At 41.5% G+C, this 11,820-nt stretch overlaps 1 protein-coding gene across 1 annotated transcript in view; it reads right to left on the reverse strand.

Moving 5' to 3' along the window:
- The window catches only part of brinp1 (bone morphogenetic protein/retinoic acid inducible neural-specific 1), a 124,270-nt gene extending 112,989 nt beyond the window's left edge, over window positions 1-11,281 (reverse strand). The window contains exon 1 of the mRNA XM_030085199.1: window positions 10,825-11,281. The gene's annotated coding sequence lies outside the window, so the exon portion shown is untranslated. The remainder of the gene's footprint in view (window positions 1-10,824) is intronic.
- Window positions 11,282-11,820: the final 539 nt, after the last annotated feature.

The following is an 11,820-nucleotide window of genomic DNA, read 5'->3' on the forward strand; positions in this document are numbered from 1 at the left end:
TTTTTTTTTTTTTTTGCACTGCTGATATTGCAGTTAAGTTCTGGCAATTCAGGGCCAATTGACTGACTTGGAGCTTTTATTCACCCTCCAATCGTCTCCTCTTTGAAGTGGGACTCGCAGTACTAGACTCACATAAAACAGCTGCGGCCAGAGCGCATGGCACCGGCTCACAGTGCAGCAGAGGTATGCTATAGCTCACCTCTCTCCCAGGCGCAGGTACGCCGGTACACAGCACAACATTCAATCTCTTGCGAGGTAATAGCCAACCGCGGAAGACGAATGCACAACAGAGAGAGAGTGTCCCCCCATTTCTGAACACTACACATGTGCAGTGTAAGGGACGGCAGCTGGCACCAGAGGTAGATGATGGCCAGCTGGCCGGGTCTCCTTCCTCTACCATGCAATCACGCTGGGTTGCCAAGTGGCCATTGTTTATTAGCAATCCCCGAAGCATTGGTGGAAACCAATGTGAACTGAGACCAACAGTGCATGAAAATCTCTTCAGCCTTGAAATTGTTTTGGTTCAATCCTGTTAGATGGAAGAATTTAAATTTTTAGGCGAGTCAAAGACCCAGGTGGGAATGGGACCCCTGGGCATTACCATCACAAACAGTGTTCCTTTAAAACAATGGATTTCTTACGGTATGCAGTATTTACACCAGACTGTACCATTATGGATACTGTGCGCAAAATTGGGCTCAGGTAATATAGCTTTAGCATAGATGCTATTTTCTTAGTTAACAGGCTTAGCAGTCATGGCAATTCACTAATTTAACTCCTGACATACTCATGGATATCATTTTCATAAAGGCAAATATGCTTTGTTTGCTCAACTGTAGCACTTTGTTCAGAGTCCATGCAAAATGTGCAGCCACTCGATTCAACAGTTTTTAGAATAATAAAAGAAATGTGTTGAGTTCTTATTGTTCTATGAGTCAGCTCATATCAACAAACATAGCTACTTCTCACTAACACGTGGTGTGTTTTTGTCTTTGGTCGAGAAGCTAAATAAATGGATGACACCTCTATTTTCAATCCCACCTACACGAGAAAAACAATTATTGCTGAATATAACAATGTGACTTACTGCACCAGAGTAAAAATGAACCCAAGCTACTAATGCACAGCCCATGTCCACCTATGCATGGTCATTTCTAAGTCAGAAAACAATGACTGGATGAATCTACTGAAGCAGCATTAAATATGGTCACTGTGATTTGATGTCTTTTTTTTTTCCTCTCCCTTTGAATTTCCTGAAAAGCAACTTCATTGGTGTAAGTGTGCACGAAAAAGTGCATAAGCATTTTAAAGGATGACTCTCTTTCCTGCGCTGACCCTCTTCATTGCTATTGATTTTGTGCCATGTGAGAAAACAGAGTAATGAATCTGGGGAGAAGATGACAGAGAAAAGAGCAGCAGCCATCACAGAGCACAAACCCACCAGCTAAGAACTTTTCATGTCAGAAATACAAAAAAAATCTTAAAATGGTGATTTAAATTAGCAACTATTACGATTCCAATTAATTTCAATCTTCTGCATTGGTCTGCCTATTCACTGGACACAGCTTTTCTTTCTGCTTTTATGCAGGCAATGCTTGATCCTCTTTTCCAGAAACCATTGACACATGACCTAACCCTTTTCCCTGCAAACCACGAGTGCTTCAGGATTGATCTTCAGCCTTTGGGATTATAACAAAGAATTAATAACACAGCTGGTACCCTTTGTGAGTGGAAATAATAGTTTTGGCCCAAATGCCTTAAAATAAAAGTGAAAATTTTCACAGAAAGGCCTTTTTTTTCCCTGGCTCCAGACTGAGCAGCCATCCATTTTATTAGAAAATGAATGGAACTGAAACATTTATGTGTTTTATAATACAGTCATCAGTGTCAGTATATTTCATCAACAGACCATTTTTCAGGAGACTCCTGGAGACACTGTCATGGCAAGAAAATACAGCTCTATCTGTTCCACTCTTCATCTGTTAACATTTGCTTTCTTGCATGTGGGATTTGGCAGAGTTCAGCTAAAGTTCATGCATTTATGATATGCTTCATCCCAATTCACTGGATTTCAAGAGAGAACTGGTTTTAAAAAAATACATGCTACTTGTATAAAATACATCTTTTCCCTCAGTTGGACAGTGAAGTCAGTCAAGAAGCAGTCAGGAAATGTAATGAAGGAGGGTAATTTTACATGGAATGCCTCCCTTCTCCCTTCTGGGGAGTCAAACAAGGGACGCAAGTCAACTACAGAGGACTCCTCAACTCATCTCCACATTTGTAACTAAAATCTGGGGTGACTGTGAAACCAGTGCAACTTTGAGGGAAGTAGGAGGTATATCCCATACCAGTGCCCTACAGCTAGTCCTCTATTTATTTCAAAGAATTAGCTTTAAACTGCAGAGCCTCCACTTGTTGCTTTGGAATGCAGGCATTTCGATGCAGTGTTTATATAGCGACCATGCACACACTTCGGTTCAGTTCAAGTATAAATATAAATGAAGAATTCATAAAACATTTACTAAAACATAAATAGTATTTAAAAGCAAAGCATTAAATGTAACATGCAGAGGCCTTAGAAATGATATATTTTATTTATTAGCTTTTAATCATATTCCTCATCCTGGGGCAAAACTAGTTTATATTCAATGAAGCGGGGAACAATATTATAGCCTTTAGGTGTGAATTTGCTTCTAAAATACAAGTACCTACTTAAAAATAAATGAAAAAAATCCAACTACAGTCAAGAATCTAGGTAAACTGAGAGGATGGGTCATTATAAAAGTCAGTTACGATATATTTATTGTCATTCATACTTTGAATTAATTAAATAATAACGACGAGCGTGACTGGTAAGTACACTTCAGCTCTTTCAAATTCCAGGGCTTCAGTGGAAGATGCGATGTTACTCGATCTACCTTCGCAAAACAGCCCGAGGGCAATGTCAAATGATCACAAATATGCATAAATCACAAGTCAGTCAATGTTCCTGAAAGTACATGTGACAGAATACGGGGCTCAGATAATCCAGTTCACATCAAAGGAATCTAAATGTACCGTTTCACCCATCAGTCTGTTTGAGGCTGATCTTTGTGCATGTCAAGAGCCTTTGTTTAGAATTCTAATTTATATCTGATGTCTGCGGCAGATTTTTTTTTTTCTTTTTTTTTTCAACCTCAGCCATTTGAGAGATGCGCCGTGTGCAAGAGACACACAGACGCGAACACAGGCAGAGGCAAGGTCAGGTACATAAAAAAATCTATAGGTTGGTACTTCTGTGGAAGTGCTGCGTCAGGTCATTTCATGTGCTACTTCTGGAGTCAGTAGCACGACGCCTTTTACAGCAGCGGAGCAGTTGAGGAGGGCCGTGATAATCATCTGTGCATTTTAAAGGAAACAGTGCCGCCATGGTTTACTTCCCTTTTCACACTGCAGGGAAAATGTTTCTCCTCTCATCACCTGCCACACTCTTTGTGCCAGTGATTGTTGCTTAGTTTAATCTCACAGCATCCTCGCATGAACTCCCAAAGTCTGGATAGTGTATGGCTCTGGATTTAAGGGTGTCTAAAAATAACAAAAAAAACAACAACAACAAAAAAAAACTCTAAGCATAAAAAAAGCGATTATGTTGAAACTTGGAGTTTTTAACAATGCATGTTGAGAAGTCAGGCTATATTTTAGTCTTCCCAGTGTGGCGGCACAATCACACGATGCACATATGCTTTTTGGTTCAGTGGGCCAAACAAAACAACAAAAAATGTTGTCAGTCCACATCCCCCGGAATGATACGCAGCAGCATTTTTTTCTGATCCGAGGCGCTTAACAGCAGGGTAACGTCATGTATTTGTGCCTTCAAAAACTGTTACAAATCACTGCTGAACAATGAGAGAGGGCTTCATCTGCTCCCTTCCCGAGTGGCCACAGCAGATCATGTGATCTGCATGTTTTGATGGCGGGGATTGAGAAAAATGCATTATAATACTGTACTTAATGTTTGGCAGGTTTAAATGACTGGGTAAGCCTAAAAACAATACTTTCTTAAGATTAGAGAAGCTTTATTGTCGAGGTTATTGAACTAAAACCCAAAGACAAGGCTATGGAGTGATTGATTATGCTCTAAGATGCTTAAAAACACAATCTTTTGTGTCCTGTGTTGACCTACCCATTCACCCTGAAAGCTCTATGCAGTTTATCTCCTTGTAAATGATAGACATCAGCATCGTCATTGTTGCTTTACTGGACTCTGCTCAAACTGAGGCATTACCTTTGTTATAAGACTCAAGCAAAGACCTAAAAGACTGTCTCAATACAGCAATTGAAAGTAAAAAATGGAACAGCCATGAGTGAATGAATGTTTCATACTACTAGTCAGCCTTCAATTTAAATATTAGTTTTAAACAAAATAGCATCTGTTTCCTGATGTTATTTTGAAAAAATTATCAGCCCCAAATTCTCTCATGAAGGTTGTCTCTTCAAACACAATCTGTTTTTAAGTAATATACCTGTACGCTTTCAGGGACTTTAAATCGAGAGATATTATATTTGCTATAACATCATTACAAACATGTGTGAATCTAAATGTGTTCTTACTTCAAGCTGAAGCTACATATTCACAATAGTCAAGAAAATTCTATTTGAAAGATGTATATTCACATAATGTGTGGCAGCAGCGTGTAATCAGTTTGCCAGCGTGAACACTTATTTCACAGTCAGATTACAGGTGAAGCTGCAAAATTCTAACTAATGAACAAAACCAACGCTGCACACGCTGATCCAATCATACCCCGCAATAAGATGGAATGTGAAAGCTGAATGTGTGGAATTATTTTGTTGATCCATTGTTACATGGCTGGGTAAGAGATTTGCCTTCACCACACAGTACTTTTTCCACTGTGATTTGAATATTCTAATATGATCAGTCATTCGCTGCTCAGTAGGTTGCCGCTGCCCTGAGCTGCAATATAGGTCACTGATGCTGAGAGCATGTGGCAGAAGCCAACAGTGCATTGACTCACTAACATTACATCCATCATGGGTCAGGCTCTGACACTAGGTTCTCCCCAAAATGACTTCTGCATTGATTGCTTTTTTTTATTTTATTTTTATGGGGCATGCTCTATGTTATAAAAACAGGAGCTCACATCGCCTTCCAGGCTCCATATTGAAAAATCCCTGGTTTTCTGAAATGCTTGAGCAAATGTTTCTCTCCTTTTGGTGAATAATTGCCTAAAATGTTCCAGCAGTGGGTGCTTGTAAGCCAGTACAATGAAAGCAAGAACCGATTAAAACCCTCTCTGTGAGAGTCCCAATTAAAATTTCCTGAAAGATTATATCTTTCCATGATTGTTCACATTCTAAAATATGGCTTAGTTTACACTGACAGATGAATGAGTCATTGGGAGAAAGGGAAAAAAAAAATCATGATTGTGTGAAAGAATTAGAATTACAAATTTCTGAGTCAACTGCACATGACACTGCCTGTGAATTATAGCGATGGAGATCGCAGGTTTTTTTTGAGTGACGTTAAACTTTCGTGATTATTTTTCATGGAACAAAGCATTTCATGGAGGTGTTGAGGCATGTGGCTTCTGTGCTCTTCAAAATCAGTTTTCCAAGTGATTTATTTCCCAGTCATATCTGATGTGCTTAATTCTTTCAGAGTTTGGACCTGTCTTTCCTGCTGTGCTGAAGTCATATCAACTTTACACTAACTGCTTCAAAATATTCAATCTTAACATGTTAGAACCTTTGATATAGGATTGGAGTTCTCAGCCATCCGGGCTATTTATGAAAGAGAAAACAACATTATACTTCAGTACATTAAAAGAATGAGTTATTTTTGGTGCAAAGAGGATGAACCGTTACATCTATATGCAAAGAGTAATGCACACCATAGTAATAAGAGGCAGTTAATGAAGCTCATTTTGCAATTTTGTATAATCTTGTTTGAATACATAACTGCTTCGTTTCACTTTTCGCTTGTTTGCTCCCAATGACACCCAAGTAATTATCAGCTTTCATTAGAACTTATTCCAATACCGCGCAATGTGATCTCCCTCCACATCTGAAAGAAATGCATATATATATTAAAGCTTTTCACTATATTCACAAGTTAACCGTAAATATTTCTGAAATTAACTGCTGAACAGGTAAACCGGGTATTTGACTGTTCTTTTCACCCTGAATGTAGCCTCCTCATCTAGAAACGACACTACTGAGAGCAGAATGACTGAATGCAAGCAGTAAAGTTGCGGGTTCTTAAACAGCTCGCCTTGTGGAGGTGAAGAGAACAGAGATGAATGATCATTCTCCACAGGTTCAATACCACTACCAAGCCTTTAACATTGTAATGGACTTTGGTGAATAAAATTCAGTTATATAGAGCATTTTTATTGCCTCGGCAGTCTCAGTTCGCATTATAGGATCAGTCTTGGTCATCCATTTATTCACACCAAAGAAGCTGGCTACTTCCACGCAGAAACAAGCAAGGATGGGAATCGAACCGCCAACATTGTGACGTTTGCAGTGTCCTGTTTATATTTCAGCTGTGGAGCTTGAGTAAGAAATGTCAAAAAGGTTTTAAATGGGGTTTACATGTTCTCCCTGTGCTGCCTGGGTATTGTCAGTGTGTTCTGAGTTCCTCTCACAATCCAAACACGTCCTAATAAATTAATCAAATCTTCTGCAAGCGTAAGTGTGTGGTTGTCTATTTTGTTTGCACTGTCCAGACTGGGAAATCACTTTTGCCATGTGTCGGTTCGAAAAGGCTTCAGCCATCCTGAACCCCGCTCTGGATGAAGACGGATGCTCGCAGTCATTATAAATAAACATGCTGATTTGGAACATGAGCTACATATGATTGTATTTTTTGCACTTGAAACACAATTTTGTGCTGTATTATGGCTCCCCATAAATTTACCCCCCAAAAAAAGCCAAGACATGAGGAAAACCTCCACAACAAAATAGTCAGTTAGTGGAAATAGCCGCACCTTCCCGCCATACAAATCAGGGCCCGCAGATATGATACCACAGAGAGGATTGCATTTTGTTTAAAATACCTCAGACGCAACGTCCAGACGAGAGCAGATCAAATTACACCGCTGCAGGAAACACAGGAGGCTACAGTGCAGCAAATTAAGTTAAAGGTTCAATGTATAATCGGCAGCCGGTGCAGGCCTCTGCAAATCAAAACATCTCGCTTCCCTCAGTAACATGGGGCAAAAAATTCCAATAGATGTACAACTAGAGCTGTCACCAAGCCAGCAAAGACCAACGAGGTGTCAGACAAGATAAATTACTGTAGTTATTACTGTGTTGTCTGAGTTATCATATTTTAGGGAGTAATAACTGAGTTTCCTGGCAGTGCTTGATGACACATGGGTCAGGGTTACGCAGGCTCAATTTAGCCCGCTACCCGGCAAATACAAAGCATTAGACCAAGATAAAAAGAAAAAAAAAGTTTTCAGAGGTCCGTGATGGTCAAGCTGATACAAAAGGCATGTTTTTTTCACATTTCAAGGGTCTATTCCCCAGATAAAAAAGTACAAGTTTTCTTCACTGTCATTTAACACGCACTGAGTCACCGTCATACATTATATGCTGACGCTGCCATCCATTTCAGTTTTGGGAAGAGGATGATCTCATAGGGTTTATTTTAGGACCAGGGCTAAACCCAAAATACAAAAAACAAAGTTTTTAAATTAAGTTTAAGGTTCCCTGTACAAATTAAAGTCCTTGTACAAAACCTAATTGCAGCTCCTGCAAACATGCTTCATGCTTCATATTTAATGATTTTCACATCACACCGCCTTCAGGTTCATCAGCAGGCGGGAAACGCAAACCACAGTGGGGTCTACGTTTCGGGCCTGGAGGGGCATGTATTTGTCTAATAAATAATAAATTCCTGTTTGCTTGTTAACTTTTGATGTGCAATTTCATTCTTCATCGTATCATAAAATGGTGCCTGTTTTGCCTGCGCAGTGTTCGCCTGCTGCGAGTGAAGAAAGGAGAAGACAGAAGGGGAGCAGACACAGGTCACAGTACTTAGTTGAAGAATTGTCTGTAGTGAATGCTTGAGTAGTTTATAAAAATAAAATTGTCATTGCCGTGGTGATATTCCTGCGTGCTTTCAGCGTCTCTGAAGCTTCACTCAGACGATGGCGAGGCTTACCAAAATAACCTGATATTTCAAGACCAATTTCCAGTGCCGGCGTGTGTTTTGCTTCACTTTACTTTATGTTCTGAGAGTCATATAGGTGTCACCTCAAACTGAAGGTTTTCTGTGAAAAAATAAGTTGAAATAATAATTTACAAGAATGAATTTCACTGGCATGACAAATGATTTTGAGCATTACTCTACTCTTAAACACAAACACACACGCACACACACATACTCTGTGCATTTTTCAGCTTCACGGGGCCTTGCGGGACTGATAACTGCAGCACAAAGGTCAGACAGCCTCCAGCGGAGGTCAACTCATCGGTCGCCTTTCCAAAACTATCGTAAGCTTGCCCGTTTTTCCTCTTAGATTTGTCACATGTCATTACTTGACCCTGTTGTTTGTGACAAAAACTTTTTTTTTCTTTTTATTCCTCCCAAACCTCTTGAGAGGCAGCTTTCTGTCCACCGCAGCAGTAGCCAGTTCTCACATAAGGACAATGCAAAGACAAATGGAGAAGAGATGATGACTGGTGGGCTCTGCCAATGCAAAGCAAGCAGCGCTTTCTGTCCACCACAGAGGCATTTTGTAAATAATTTAGTTTTCTATACACAAGGGCGATAAAGAAGTGCTGTGAGCATAGCGTGAATGCCTGAATTATCTCAGCGGTTCCTTCTAATTACACTTACGGGTGTTTATTTCCTTGTCTTTTGAGAATCACAGCCACAAGCTCCGCAGACAATCCATCAGTAAGTTGCACTGCCAAGGTCTGAGAAGAGGACCTCAGCTGCTGAACGGTCTCTCTCCAGTCCTTGAAAGCATCGTCAACATTGGGTCATCTAAAGCCATGACACAAATATAGCTTTAAGCCACTGCTGGCATTTTCATTTTGGCAATGTGATTTAGAATGCTTTCCCTCTGAAAATGATTACATGTTGCCCGCATTCTGCCATTGAAAAGGCCACCAGATTGAATGAAGCGTTCTGAATAAGGCAGCTTCTCTGCTGCAATTTCCGCTACAAGTGCAATTTTCTGCACTGCACATGTGGAGAAGGAGAAGAACAATATCACCGACTGAATTGACTTTCTGGTAATGCGATGTTAATTTCAAACATTAGGGCTTAATTTAAACTTTGAATTCAGGATGCAGGATCATTTGCGGCGGTTTTCCCACACAGACGATTTTCGGCTCTCCGCTTAACAGCTGACATATTCAGTCTTTTGGCAAGATTGAGATCTTACTGGGTTAATTACATTTATGACCAACTCCATATCATTTCAAATGAAGCAGATGCTTTGTGTCCTCAGTTTGCTAATTACAACTGTTTGAAGTGCTTTTTTTTTCTCCCCCCCTTCCCTGCATACATTGAATATTGCTAAATGAATGGTGCAGTGTGGGCTTCTCCAAGAGGAGACAATGACGAACAAAACAAAAATTGCAGTGGCAGTCATGGAATTGCAGATAAATGGTTCCAGACCAATTTCAAACAGAGGCTGCTCCTCTAATTTCATAGAGTTGGTATCAGTATCATACACAGTTATCTTGCCTTTAGCCACATAATGACACCAAGAGTAAAAGAGCATGAGCTCCCCTCACAGTGAGTCCGAGGAACAGCAATCAAAGCAACTTGAGGGAACACGGAACGGCAACTTTGCCTCACTGGTGACACACACACACACTGGCAGTGTCTCCACAGACACACACGCATACATGCACGCAACGCAACGAGCATGTAAACGTGCTCGTCTTCATGTGCGCGCACGGTCATGCGCTCGGAGCCGTACAGGACGGGCGAAGAGGCACATAAACACAACCGCATCATCCCGGGTTGAAATGCAGCCATAAAATTGAATGTAAAATCATCATAATAATAAAAAAATAATAACAGGAAGCATGCAGCCCTGCTTTATTTCACTTTAAGTTAATGGCTGAGGCAGTTTCCGGAGCGCACCGCTCAACATAATGTGAAAAAGCCACAACTGAAGTGCAAGCGGATTTAGCCTGAATACAAATATTGATGCCGACAGCACGGTGATCCGCAGGCCTGCTAATACACCTCCGCTCTGAACGTTGCCCCTGCTAATGCCATTCACTGGGAGCCGCGGCGGGTCTGCGTAATATGCCAACCCCAAAAAATAGTGAGATCATTGTTTCTCTCTCTCAATGTTTCATGCTCGTTTATGTCCGCACTTCTGCAGCATCACCCCGGGAAGATCCCGCATCACAACATGCGGGGAGAGGAGAACGCAGTCGAGCGCACATAATTGTGGGAATAACTCATTTGCGTAATGTTTGGAAAGGTGCGTTTATCACACTGAAAAGACTCATGATATTGAATTTTATTGCTCCGTCGACATTAAAACCAGGCGGAGCTTGCAAGGACTTGTACTGTGCGATTATTTAAAGGCAGCATTACCGCGAGAAAGATTTTTTAAATGCCTCGATCCCAAGAAAAGAAAAGAAGAAAAAAAAAAAAAAAGGGGACACAACCGGCCACCCCAGTAACATGCTGACCACGCAACATCGCCATAATTGTGCCACAACATAGCCCTGCCTACCAGTCCACTACCTCGTGGTCAGTGTTAGACTAGAAGAAAATATATATATTTATATACAATACCTGTATTTCATGTGAGAGGTCCAAGCCCGTGCAGCCGCACTTACCTAAAACTGACTCTCCCCTCTTCGCTGTATCTGTGGTCCAAGATTTGTTAGTTCTCTGGCCAACAACTTCTGCTGGAGCATATGTATCCAGTGCTCATGCTGGTGGCTCAGTCGGTGATGTTGGATTGCGGATGATCTGGCAATCCTTTTCATGCTCAAGGGGAAAAAATCCTCCGTTTCTGCGTGGTCTCGGGCATTGGCGCGCAGAGGAATAAAGTAACCAAGTCCGTCAGGAGGGAGAGGAGAAAAGGGGAGCTCGAGGAGTGAGATTTATGTCGACGTGTTTGAAACTGTTCTGCTCTCTTTTTTCGCACCGTAGGAGCCGTTTGCGGGTGGAGAGGTGTGGGATGGATATCTAGGAAGGGAGGCTGGGATGCACAGACTGAGGGCGAGAAAGGGGAGGTACAAAGAATACAGTCGCGTATTGTGGAGGACGGTCATGGCAGACAGTAAGGGGTGGGTCTGGACTGTATCAGGCGGATGGCGAGGGAACCGAGGGTGGATGAGGATAAGAGAGGCAGTGTCGTGACTTTTCTCTGCTCATAGGTAAACGTTCCCTGCGAGGAGCCCATTGGATGACCGCCGGAGATAGCGCGGCCATTACTAATTAAGGTGCCTGAACTGCAGGGGAGACGCGAACTCAGAAACAGATCCGCTGTGCCGGCTGATAGACGTGACAGATTCCGAGCAAATTTGAAAGTGAGAAGGCGTTGAGTTGTGCAAAAGGTGCCACGCCGTGCCACGTGTAGGCTGTGTACTTTACATAAAGCACAACGTGACTGCATGTGTGTGTTTTAAAGTGAACTTCAGATGACTTGCTGTGGAACTCTGATGAAAATCCAGCTTAGTTCAATCTTTGAGGAGTCTTTAACTATGCATGGAAGTGGGGGCTTCACTATAACTCCAACAAGAAAGATCAGGGACTTGTCCCTGGGAACTGTTTGTGGTGCTGAAACACAACTCAGGCAAAATGACGGGAGCTGTCCTTGGTGCTGA

The sequence above is a fragment of the Salarias fasciatus genome (genome assembly GCF_902148845.1).
Source record: "Salarias fasciatus chromosome 7 unlocalized genomic scaffold, fSalaFa1.1 super_scaffold_4, whole genome shotgun sequence".
NCBI lineage: Eukaryota > Metazoa > Chordata > Actinopteri > Blenniiformes > Blenniidae > Salarias > Salarias fasciatus.